This window comes from Phaseolus vulgaris, chromosome 2 (genome assembly GCF_051622355.1).
Source record: "Phaseolus vulgaris cultivar YP4 chromosome 2, ASM5162235v1, whole genome shotgun sequence".
Taxonomy (NCBI): domain Eukaryota; kingdom Viridiplantae; phylum Streptophyta; class Magnoliopsida; order Fabales; family Fabaceae; genus Phaseolus; species Phaseolus vulgaris.
Genome location: NC_143499.1, coordinates 23,139,470 through 23,151,746, shown reverse-complemented (window position 1 = coordinate 23,151,746; position 12,277 = coordinate 23,139,470). Strand labels below are relative to the sequence as shown.

General features: G+C 32.0%; 1 long non-coding RNA gene across 12 annotated transcripts; it reads left to right on the top strand.

Moving 5' to 3' along the window:
* Positions 1–6,648: 6,648 nt before the first annotated feature.
* LOC137810964 (uncharacterized) lies at positions 6,649–10,545 on the top strand. Of its 12 annotated transcripts, none has more exons than XR_011081001.2 (9): positions 6,656–6,833; positions 6,909–6,966; positions 7,053–7,171; positions 7,816–7,852; positions 8,027–8,163; positions 8,729–8,849; positions 9,029–9,217; positions 9,395–9,482; positions 10,307–10,545. It is a non-coding gene; the product is annotated as an uncharacterized LOC137810964 (long non-coding RNA). The 12 variants fall into 12 exon arrangements; XR_016518529.1 differs by having other exon boundaries at positions 7,027–7,171; positions 8,735–8,849; XR_011080999.2 differs by having other exon boundaries at positions 7,027–7,171.
* The last annotated feature ends 1,732 nt before the right edge of the window (positions 10,546–12,277 follow it).

Genomic DNA, 12,277 nt, shown 5'->3' with positions numbered 1-12,277 from the left:
GGTAATGGGTGCTAGACTTCTTGGCGTGGGAGAAGAAGGTTGGTCTGTTGGAGGTTCAGGTGCATTATGATGAGTAGGAGAAGAAGGTTGGTTTGATGGAGGTTCAGGTGAATTATGATGAGTAGGAGAAGAAGGTTGATCGAGTGAATGTTGGACAGGAGTGGGTAAGTCAATGTCAATAGTGAGCAAAATACCTTGTAATGGAGGTGAGGATTGCATATGTGATTGTTGGCAGAATGGGAAAACACTTTCATGGAAGATGACATCCCGACTTATAAAAAAAGTGCATGCATCTATATCAAATAATTTGTATGTTTTTTTATTGAGAAGATAACGAATGAAAATGTACTGTCGATCGCACGAATCAAATTTTTGCTTAGGTGAAACAACAATTGCATAACAGAGGAAACCAAAAGTTTTTAAGTGGGAAAGTGAAGATGGGTGATTATATAGCATCTCAAAAGGTGATTTATTTTTTAGTAAAGGTGTTGGCAAGCGATTAATGATATATGTGACGGTTAAAACGCATTCCCCCAAAATTCTAATGGTAAATTGGACTGAAATAGGAGGGCTCTGTGTTTAAAATGTATCTATGTTTGCGTTCTACTACTCCATTTTGTTGAGGAGTGTAAACACAAGTGCGTTGACATTCAATACCTTTTTTGAGAAAAACTTACGCATAGAAATAAATTTCAATCTGTTGTCAACGCGGATGGTTTTAATAGATGTCTGAAATTGATTTTGTGCAAAAGTAATGAATGATTCTAAGAGATGTTGAGTTTTAGACTTGTGATTCATAAGAAATAACCAAGTGCATCTAATATAGTCATCGACTATAGTGAGAAAAAAACATTTTCCAAAATGAGTTGGGGTTTTATGAGGACCCTAAATGTCACAATGCAATAGATTAAATGGAGAATGAGATCTTATTGTGCTTAAAGGAAAGGTAGCTTTGTTTGTTTAGCTTTGGGACAAATACTACAATTATTATGAATGAGAATGAGATTTTTAGTGATAGGTAGTAAGGAAGATGCAAGTTGTAGACACGCCGGAGAAGGATGTCCGAGGCGCTTGTGCCATAAATCAGGGTCGGTCTTAATTTGAGATGTGTGGACTTGGTTTGGAAGAGGGGACATGTAGTATAGGCATGCGTGTTGTTTACCCGAGCCAATCATCCTCCCCGTAGCCAAGTTCTGCAAAACGCAAGCAACCATGTGGAGTAAAAACGACACAACAATTTAGCGAACTGGTTATCTTACTAACGGACATGAGATTTAAATTAAAAGAAGGAACGCAAAGAACATCTTTGAGAGAGTGATATTGTCATTGAGTTTAATTGTGCCCGTAGATGAAATGGGCGCAGTTGAGCCTGTGGGCAAATTAACATTTGAAATAAATGATGATGAGGTGTATGTGAAAAATTGTGAATCAGATGCAAAATGATTGGTTGCTCCGCTATCCAAAATTCATGGTTTTGTAAAAGCATAATTAATAGAAGAGTTATGGGCAAGTAGACTTGTAGCCGTAACAAACGTGTCAGTCACTGAGCGAGTAAATAGCCTTTGCCAATGGCTGAATTTGCTCGACGGTGAAGCCTCGTACGAAGTTTCTATCAGACTCGTTACTGGTGCCTTCTTTGCCAGACATGATCTCTTATTTAGCGTGATAAAAATGGAGAGTTTGTCAAAGCACCAAGATCGGTTATCTGATAACATATTAAGAAAATAATAATTATCAAATTATACGCAATTATTGTATGCAAGATTGTACGATATTGTACCCAATTATATGCAATTAATTTAATAATGATAGGATCCCTATCTAATTATATTGTAATTTGGAGAGAGAAATTCTCTACACTATTATATATTTCCTATACATGAAGGGATGTAAATACACAGAATAAAAACATCTTATTTCTTCTTTCCATCTTCTTACATACAAAGAGTCATTTAAAGTCTATCCTAGCGAGTGTTTGTTGGGCTTATTGTGTCACCCGCTATCGGACCGTTATTGGACCACCCATAATATGTTGTCTCACGCACGAGCTGTCACTCTCAGCGTGAGGGGTGTGTTGGAGATCCATATTGACGAGAGATAAGTATATAAGTGAGTGCAAACCTCATCCCACGAACCAATTTTATGGGATTGAATTAGGCTTAAAGTCCACTTCGTAATATTCTCGCCAGCGTTTTTCGTTTTCCGGTTGGTGCTCTTCTTCTCTTTTCTTCTCTTGGTGTGCTTGCTATTCTTTTGCTGTTTTCGTCCCCTTTTCTAGCGTCCGTTTCATAGATGTTGCTTTTGAATCTATAAGTGTGTTACCCAAGATTTACAATTTTAAAATTACTAATACATTCAAATTAGTACAGGATGCAGCTAAGGTAATACAGAGCATGATCCAGAAAAATCCGGAGTCCTTCAACCTCAATGTTATCGCCTTGTATAAGAAATCCGGGTAGATATTTCAAGGCTATTGATTTAGGCTTGGTGGGGTTAGTATGTTTAGATTTTACTTTACACTCCAGATCAATAGAAAGCGAGTTATTTTCCCAATGAAACAATGTAAATAAAAAATTAAAAGGCAATCCATGATTTGAAACGGTGTTGAATGCTTCCCACATACTATTCAGCAATACTCATTGAAAAGATCGCAGCCACACTACCTTGTTCTAGGGTTATAATGGTAGTTTGCTGCCAGTGCAACTGATTGTTCTGTTGTTCTGTGAATCTGTATGACATATAATAGAACTGCATGTTTTTAACATTTGTTCAGCTAAGTAAATATGCGTCTAAATTAGGCAACATGAAGTTGAAAATCGTTTTTTTAAAGCTTAAATTTATTTAGTAAAGAAACATTGTGCACGAGTCATAAATAAACCGATTCCTAAAGTAATGATTGTATTCGATTATAATTTATGTGGTAATTGTAAGAGTATGGTTGGCCTCTGAAATGTTTCAAACTTGTTCTACAACAAGACCATGCTAAAGCCAGTAAGATTCGGATAGACCCTACTCAATTTTATTCAGTACAGCAACTCTACTAAGGTTGGTTTGTTAGCATGAAAACAAATGTCAATGCACTAAATGAATAAATAAAAAGTTAATTATTTCAAATATATAACAAATCAGATCAAATTAGTTGGAAACTTGGGATATATTTTGTTTATATTTGAACAAGAAATCAATTGATCGAACCCTTTTGCTTAATTTTTTTCTTCACCTATCAAAATGATATAATCCGTAACGTGATAAAAATGATATTTAATTTATTAATTTCGTTTTATTTTTCTTTAATCTATTTTATTTAACATTTTTATTTTTATTCTTCAACTTTTACGTTAGCATACACTGTTCGTCCAATCATTTCTTTTTCACGTTCTTACTCGTTAAGTTTTATTTGTGGATTTTTTTTTTAAATATCATAAATTCATTTAAAGTCTGTAATAGTTGTGAGTATTATTGTGGAAAGCTGTTCAGTGTCAACTATAAGATGCTCATCATAGAAAAAACACAAGATACTCAATTATTATTAGTGTTATTATTTTTAATAAAAAATTTAAATTACTACACAGATACTGGTTAACATTGTGTCCTGTAATAAATAATTTATGATTTAAATTTTTATAATATTATTTAAAATATGAAATAAATGATGTTAAAAAGATAGGTTAAAAACTAGAAATGTAATTTTTAATGAGAAGGGTTCAAAAGCCTGCAGGAGACGCAACTAAAGTAATACAAAACATTATCCACAAATCAATAGTTGCGTCTCTTCCAGTAGAGGGTTTGGCATGCAGAAAATCCAGACTCCAATAAGCAGAACAGAGCCTCTTCCACTCCAGTTTAGAATAAGTGATAGGGTCCCGATATATTGAGCAGCTAACATACATTTAATGTTGCAGAGGTGACATAGGTGTGACATCCTGATTTATAGTGAGGTGACATGACAAAGTGAGATTGCATTCGGTAACGTAACAAGTGTTTTAGGGGGAGTGCTTTACAGCGGTTGGTAGTGATAACCGCTGTAGCATTTCTGCACTTGTTTGTGATGCGCGTACACCGCGTGTGGTTGTGAGAACCGCTGTAATATATTTGAAATTTAGGTCAAATTAAGCGTCGCTGCTTTCTCTCTTTTTTGAGTGTAGTGCTTGAGTTTGACTTGTTTTCAGTTTTTTCGTGTTGTTGGATTTCCAACTGAGTTGTGGGTGTTGGGTTCCGATTTCCTTTGTCTTTGTTTTGACACTGATTTCGTTTTGGGGTTTGTTGGTGTTCGTGTTCGTATTGTCTTGGTGAGTATGTGTTCTTTCCTTGATTGTGATGTGTTTTGCTTCGTTCATTTGGAGTTTTTGCGGTTCACCATTTGTTCTGTTTGCTCACTCTATAATACATTTTAAATTTAGGTCAAATTAAGTGTCGATGTCTTCTCTCTTTTTCGAGTGCAGTGCTTGAGCTTGAGTTGTTTTCAGTTTATTCGTTTTGTTGGATTTCCGACTGGGTTGTGGGTATTGGGTTCCGTTTCCCTTTGTCTTTGTTCTGACAATGACCTCGTTTTGGGGTTTGTTGCGTTTGTTGGTGTGGTTGTGTTTTGGTGTTCTTGTTGGTATTGTCTTGATGAGTATGCGTTCTTTCCTTTGTTGTGATGTGTTTTGCTTCATTCATTTGGAGCTTTTGCGGTTCACCATTTGTTCTGTTTGCTCACTTTTTGTGTTGTCCTTGTTAGGTTTGTTTTTGAAGGAAAAAAAATGGCAGACAAATATGGTGTGAACGAAGTTAATGCATGTTTGTCTTAGAAGGTATATATTGTTTTTTGATATTTTGTAAAGCAAGTAATTAGTTTATTATTTACAATTGTAGATTAGGATGAGAGACATGGTATGTATACAACATATCATTGAGATTAGTGGTATGTTATCTTCTTCCCAACGAAAGAGGATTGAAAGTACACTGTTTAAATGGTTGCTCCGATTAGAACAACCATTAAATATTTCAAGTACTATTTTGAAGGAGTTGGTTAGGAGGTGATCTGTTGAGGACCAATGTTTTAGGATAATGCAACATCTTGTGTCATTTAGTACTTTTGATGTTTGTATTAGTTTGGGATTAAGAATTAGTGGTATAAAACCAACCTTAATTGAAAGCTCAGAAAAACAAAGTTTATGTAATTTAACTATTCTTTTAGCTGGTTGAGTATTTTTGTGTTCAATTTTTGTAGATAAATACATTTTTTTTTACTTGTAACTGATAGATAGTTGATGAATGAATGAAGCTTTAATCTAATTTGAAAAATTAGGTTTTTTTCTCCATAGGTTCATGCATGTGTACTTGCACGATAACCAATCAATGCATGGCCCAACTCTTACGTGCGGGCCCAGTTTAAAAGTTTTGGGTCTGTAGGATAGTGGGCCACTAAGGCGTATTAAAAATATGGCAATTACTTCCTGCACCCAATCAATTGCTTATTGCACCCGACGAAATTTTTAAAACCCACATTGTCTTCTTTAACATTTGCAGTTGAAACTTTCAGACACCCATGTCCGTAGAAGGAAAATGGCTTACGAATATCATCATTCGGAATAGGGTTCTGCATTCTAGAAGTACATATCTGGAAAAGTTAAATGTGTTCTGGATATGGGGATGCAGAAGTATATACAAACCCTTCCGTACGAAGCCATTCGCAACACATAAATCACTTCCGGATAAGAAAATCCAGAAGTAAAAAAAACTTCCGCATAAAAGTATTCGGAACGCATCTGGCATGTTAAACTCACCTTGTCTTCTCTGGTGTCTTCGTTCTCTATCGCTGTCGAACTCCCTCACAAACGATGTCTCAGTGACCACAACAATGGACGTCCTTCGCTTCTAGGTTCGTGTTCGTTGAAGGGCTCGTTCAAGTGAAGCTTCCACTGCCTCAGAGGAGAAATACGAACGGGGGAATGGGAGAACGACGGTGGTTGCTGGTTTGAGTGTGAAAACAAAGGAGGCGGTGACGGCTATTGCATTGCCTACAAAAATGAAGGGGGTTGGGTGTTGTGATTGGGTACAAATTTCACTTAATATAATTTCAATTTCATTAAGGACATTTTAGTATTTTTCGCATACACAATTGGGTGCCAGTATAAATTGATTGGGTGCAAGGAGAATCAGCCTAAAAATATAAGAGATTCACAAAAGACTATTTCTTCCTGCAACTTCTTAGTTTCTTCTTGCACCTCCATATGTAGAAAAGATAATTTTATCTTTAAAAAATATACATTTCGAATTTTGGAATCTGGAAAATGTATTTTTTATTTTAGTTACACCTATTGAATTATAGAATCTGAAAGTTACTTTCGAATTTAAAAATATCTTAAAGGTATACAAATAAAAAAAAATTCTTTTAAAAAATATATTTTGGACTACATAATTCTGAAATTTTCTCAGATATAAAAATACTCTTTGGATTATATAATCTGAATATACCTTCTAAACATTAAAAAAAAATCTTATTTTTAAGAGAGGTTTGTTAACAAGGGTTAAAAAACCTTAACCCTCCAGTAAGATAATAGGAGAAGTTTTCTAAACCCTGAAAAGTATTGGCAGTTTTAAAAAATTGCAACAAATTTTATTAATTTCTTACTCTATTTTAATTTATCGCGTTTTTTAAACATTGAGTTTTGGAGTCACCAAGCTTTTAACAATTCCAGAGAGGCAGAGCGTTCCACGGATTTAGTACCATCTCTAGGAAACTCTCTCAAGTTCGTCTCTTCATTCGCTTCTCAAATCAAAGATTTTGAAAAAAGCAAATGAGTACAATGCACTATCTCCTTCGCAACGCTATTCTCCGATGACGAAAGGTTATACACTTCCTTCCTTAAATCCCAATCCAACGCCTTTGAATATTCACTTTTATTTCACCTTCGGATTCTCAGGCCACTGAAAGAAAACAAGAAATCTTGAGTCTCAGAGATGATCTCAAGGACGCTGAAGGTTCGTTCTCATTTCTCTCACATTCATGTGAAATGATGGATTGATTCTGAGTTTCTGTAGATGTTTCGCACTGCAATCTATTCCAGAGAATGTTGCTTGCAAGTGCGATTTCTTCGACAAAATTGAAGAAGTAAACCCTAAGCATCACGAAACTGGTTGTGATAGTAGATTCGGCGATTCCTTCGAGGCCAATTTCTGAAACAAGGTATTATTATAGTCGTCTTATTATCTGCTTTGTTTAGGTAAGTATTAACAACATTTATAGTTATAAATAAGTGAGTGTTAGACTGCATGGTGAAGTATAAGGAATTGTTCAAGATGACATGTATAATATTTGGGAATTTTGATGTTAAGTATAAGGAATTGTATACTAAATTTGTTTTCTAATTTGAAACTAAAACCGCAGGTTAAATCAAGGAGGATGAAGTAGAACAACATAGGACCTTAGTTGATTTTTTCATGGACCTGTGCAGCTCTGTATCACATGTTAGGATACTTCACTGTTTTTTAGTAGTTTTTTTTTTTCGAAATGATATATTCAACATTTGAATAATGCATGAAATTGGATTATATAGTTTTTTGGGTGTTGTTTATCTTTAAACGATTAGCTTTTTTTTTTATTAGCTTGTTTTTGCAGAATTTTTGTTTTTCTGTATATATCGTTGCTCAATGAATTTATGAGAAATTCTCCATATAAGTCTTTTCTTTTTTTCTTCCAGCTGTTCTTAGCATAGTTCATAAATACTAGTAATTAATCTTACACTATTGACGTAGTAATTAATTTCTTTGTTTTTACATGCTTTATTGACGTGTTTTTTTGTCATGTGGTGTATTCAATTTATTTTGTAGGTTGATGATTCCAAGTTTGCAAATCTAGCACATCAAGGTGTAGATTTTATATTTGGTATTCTTTTCATTTCACTAATGGAAAAGCTTTTCCTACGTTTCTTTATCTAATTAAGTAATTGAAAATTCTATGTCTGCTTTTGTGACTATTTATGACTATAGGTGTTAGTTATAGTTGTTGAACTAGACATTGAAACTTTTAGTTTTTTAATAGGGGAACTCAAGCAATCGAAAACCTTACCAACCAATGGATTGAACTTGAAGGGTTATTCAGAGTCCCCCATTTCCCCAGCTAGGTTCTTTGAAGTAGTTGCTAATGATTTGCTAACTCTCAATAAAAATCTTCAGTTGGTAAGTAATGCTTTTGGGATGGATGTTTTCTGGTGTTTTATCTAGTATGAAAGATTTATGATTGTTACTGTCTGTCTCATGAAGTCCTGTTCTATATACTGTGAGTGAGAGTGGCTTTAGCAGACCAAAAAAGTGTAGAATTTTTAAAGGAAGGAAACAAGGGGCATAAGCTTGAATGAAGTTCTTTAACTGTTCTGGGATTTTGTTCTTGTTACCTTTATTGAATTCATTAGTTTGGCTTTGTTTGGTATTTACATGTTTCTTTGTATCTAGATACCAATTTACAAACTGCAATGTTTTGGGATTAATGGTATTCAATTTTATTGATTTATTTATTGAGAAACATTTTTTAAGACCATTCTAAATTGATTGTATTGTAGCACATAAGTTACTACGCATTAGATTTTTTTAGTGTAAGAATGTTTATCCAGTCAATTTGTGCGAAGTCTTTATCATTCTCATTCCCTGTTGAACCTTCTTTCATTAGCTTCTTTTTCTTGCAAATGGTGATCGTTTGATAGCTAACTTTTAATGTATCTGATAAAGATGCTTTGATGGATTGTAGGAGCAGAAAATCCAGTTTTATTGTCTGCAGCTGACCAGATTTTTAGTGCTGGTGGGAAGAGGATGAGACCAACTTTGGTGTTCTTGGTGGCAAGGGCAACTACAGAGTTTCTTGACTTGAAGTAAGCACATAATTCTCTCTCTCTCAAAATCTATTTTTCTCTATCTCACCCCTCCCTCTCTCTCACACACAACATGTGCACATGTACACACATGCATATTCACACGTTCTTTGCTATAGCTAAAAATTCTATATGAAAATAAAAAGTTGAAAACTTCATGTTGAAATGGTTGACTCCAGGGAACTTACTGTTAAGCATCAACGTTTAGCGAGATAATTGAAATGATTCATACAAAAGGTCTTCAATTGGTTGAGCTCTTCTAATTAAGTGTGAAACTTGAAAGTGTGAGCCTTGGAACCTTGGAAAGGGTGCTTCCTCCCACCAAATATAGCAGTTTTTTTTTCAACAAAGAACCAAATATAGCAGTTGTAAGTAAAAACCATTCGATTTGGTATTACTACAACATTCAGATATGTAGGTAGTTTTTCCTGACGAATAACAATGCCTTCAACTGTGTTGTGACTCGCTCCATCACCTTGTAGTTATAAACCTAGTATTTATCTTCCACCTTTTTACTGTTGCCTTATTGGATCATTATTGCACAGGTTAGTATTAGAAGATTGCGTGAATGAATGCAGTGCAAATTGTTTACCCTGTGAATGGTTTCTGATTCTTGCAGAAAGTAGCTGCAAGGTAATTTAGAAGTTGGAACCGTATGTGAAACATCAACTCTATTCATCTCACCTTTACTTTAATTCTCTTTTATATATTTTCTTATTTTTCATTTTTGCTTTTTGTTAGAGGTTGTTTATTTATTTGAGCAATACTAATGGATTTTTTTAAGGTAAACTTATTGTTTTTAATATTGGTCTCGACCGTTCTAATCGTGGACTCACTAAAATTGGGACACATTCTTTTGGATTTCTTATATTGAAAGAGAATCTGTTCAATTAAACCCTAAAATAACGACTTTATTTTTTCTTTCAAGTTAAGTCATTGCACACTAATATTTGATTATCTAAATAAATGGTTTTTAAATTAAAAAAAAAAAAACTTCACAAGCATTGGAAATTGAATGAGGAAAATAAAAACTGAAAGTTTGAACACTTCAAATAAGTATTATTATTTTTTATTTTTTATTTTTATGTGAGATAGGATTTTCTTAATATTTTATTAAATAAAATATTGATAATGATAGAAAATAAACTTATGTCTTGTTTATTTTAATTATTATATTATTTACAATATATTATTATAGGATTAAATTGAGATATTGACAAGTTATAAATTGTGTGTCTTTTGTTTAATTGTCTATAGAATGAGACTGGACCCATTTTTTGTTAATTGCATGTAATATTTGATTTTTCCCGGAGTAAGAGTATGATACATAAAATAAGAAAGAATGTTTTAATTGTTATTTGATCTTGTTAGTTATACTCATTGATATGGATATAGCACCTATTGTCCAAAGATAGTATTTACTAATTAAAATAAATCAACGCCTTTTTTTTTGGCAGGTGGACAATGATTGAGTTTCAAAGGACGAGGGTTTTGCATGTTTTTAAATTCTAGTGTATGTGTTTTTCTCTAGTTATCTTGATCTTAAGAGGATGGATGCGATTTTTTTTTTCTCTGTTTATTAGTGTCAATATTTCATTTTAGTGTTGTGTTTTAAGTTACTGTTATTGTCTTACGAGGAAACAAAATTTGGACGTTGTGTCCTATAGCCTTAACGCATGCTTAGTATTAATTATTATCTTTTTTCTTATACATTAGTTTATTTAGTAAGTTTTATTTGTATTTAAAAGAATGTGTATGACATTAATATTCTGTAAGTTTTATTGTGGTTAAATAGATTTTAATGTATTGTTGATATATTTATAGTGCCAAATTAATAAATGTTTTTTTTCAAATTAATAAAATTAATAAATTTACCTTTCAGAAGAGTCCATATCTTATAATAGAATATTTTGAAGTTGAGTGCAATTTCAAGACGGATTGGATTTTTAGGGTGTGTTTGTTTCCAGGAGGGAGGAGGGAGGATTTTTTTGTGTTTGTTTCAAGGGTTTTGAGGGTTGGGGAGTGGATGGGAGGGAGGGTGGATGGTTTTTTTCACCCGAGATTTGTGAGGATGATGTAGGATTATTGTATTTTACCTAAATATCCTTGTGCACATTTTATTACAATATACAAAAATAAATATTACATAAATTTATTTATTATTTATAATTTTAAAAATATTTAATTATACTATTAATATAAATAATAAAATTAAAAAATTAAAAAATAAAATTATAATATCAACAATATATATATAGTTATATAAAGTAACAAATGAATATAATAATAAATATTATTTTCATAAATTTTAATATATTTAATAAATTTATTTCAATTTAACACAAAAATATTTTCTATTATATTTTTTAATTTTTTTATTAAAAAATATAAATAATTATGAATATTATATATTAAAAATATTTAATTAATTCAAACCTACAAAAAAAATCATAATTTATTATTCAAATATTTTTTAATAACAAGGGTAAATTTGTAAACTTACAATAAACCATCATCACAAATCCACTATATCATCCCTCAATCCAAACAACCTCACACATCCTCTCTAATCCTCACAAATCCACTCCCTCCCCTCCTCACAAATCCCCTCCTCAATCCAAACAGAACCTTAATAATAGGTTTATATAATAATTATAAAGTTCGGTTGTACATTAGTTGAGCCTAAAATATTGTTTTTTTCATTGTAATCTGAAACAATGATAATTTTTTTTTTTGTTTTTATAATAAATAAATAGTTTATTATATGTTTTATAACTTTTATATTCCTTTTTGTAATCCTGAAACATTGTTTTGACCTATATATTCCTTTTATATATTTCAACTAAAATGATGATTTTATATACACATATGTATGTGGCATCAGTAAACTTGCATAGGTTTTTCACTAAAAATAAAAATGTTTGAACTAATTAAGTTTTCTAATTTTTAAAATATTTGTTTTTTATTTTTTTCAGTGATTTTTGAATTTATGTATATTAAAAAAAAATCTATTAAAAAACAAAATTAATTTAAAAAATACAAAAAAATGAATTTAATCGAGGTTTGTAAAATCCCTGAGTAATGAGAGTTTGCAAAACCCTGACATAAACCCCTGGTAATAACGGGGTTCACATAATTACTGAAAAATAATTGATCATAAGTGGATTTCTCAAAACCACTAGTAATCCATTAATTACATTGAATCTTCTAAAGGAAAAAAAAAAAACGCGGTAACGCATTTAGTGGAGATTAAAATTGCCGGAAACATCAAATATAACCTTAGTTAAAAACAACTTTTTTTTAATGAAATTCCATAATTTGAAATATATATTTTTAAAGAAACTCATATTATAGAATCTGAAAAATAATAATCCATAAATTGTCAGATAATCTATTCTGAAATTAAAATTAATAGAATAAAATGTATT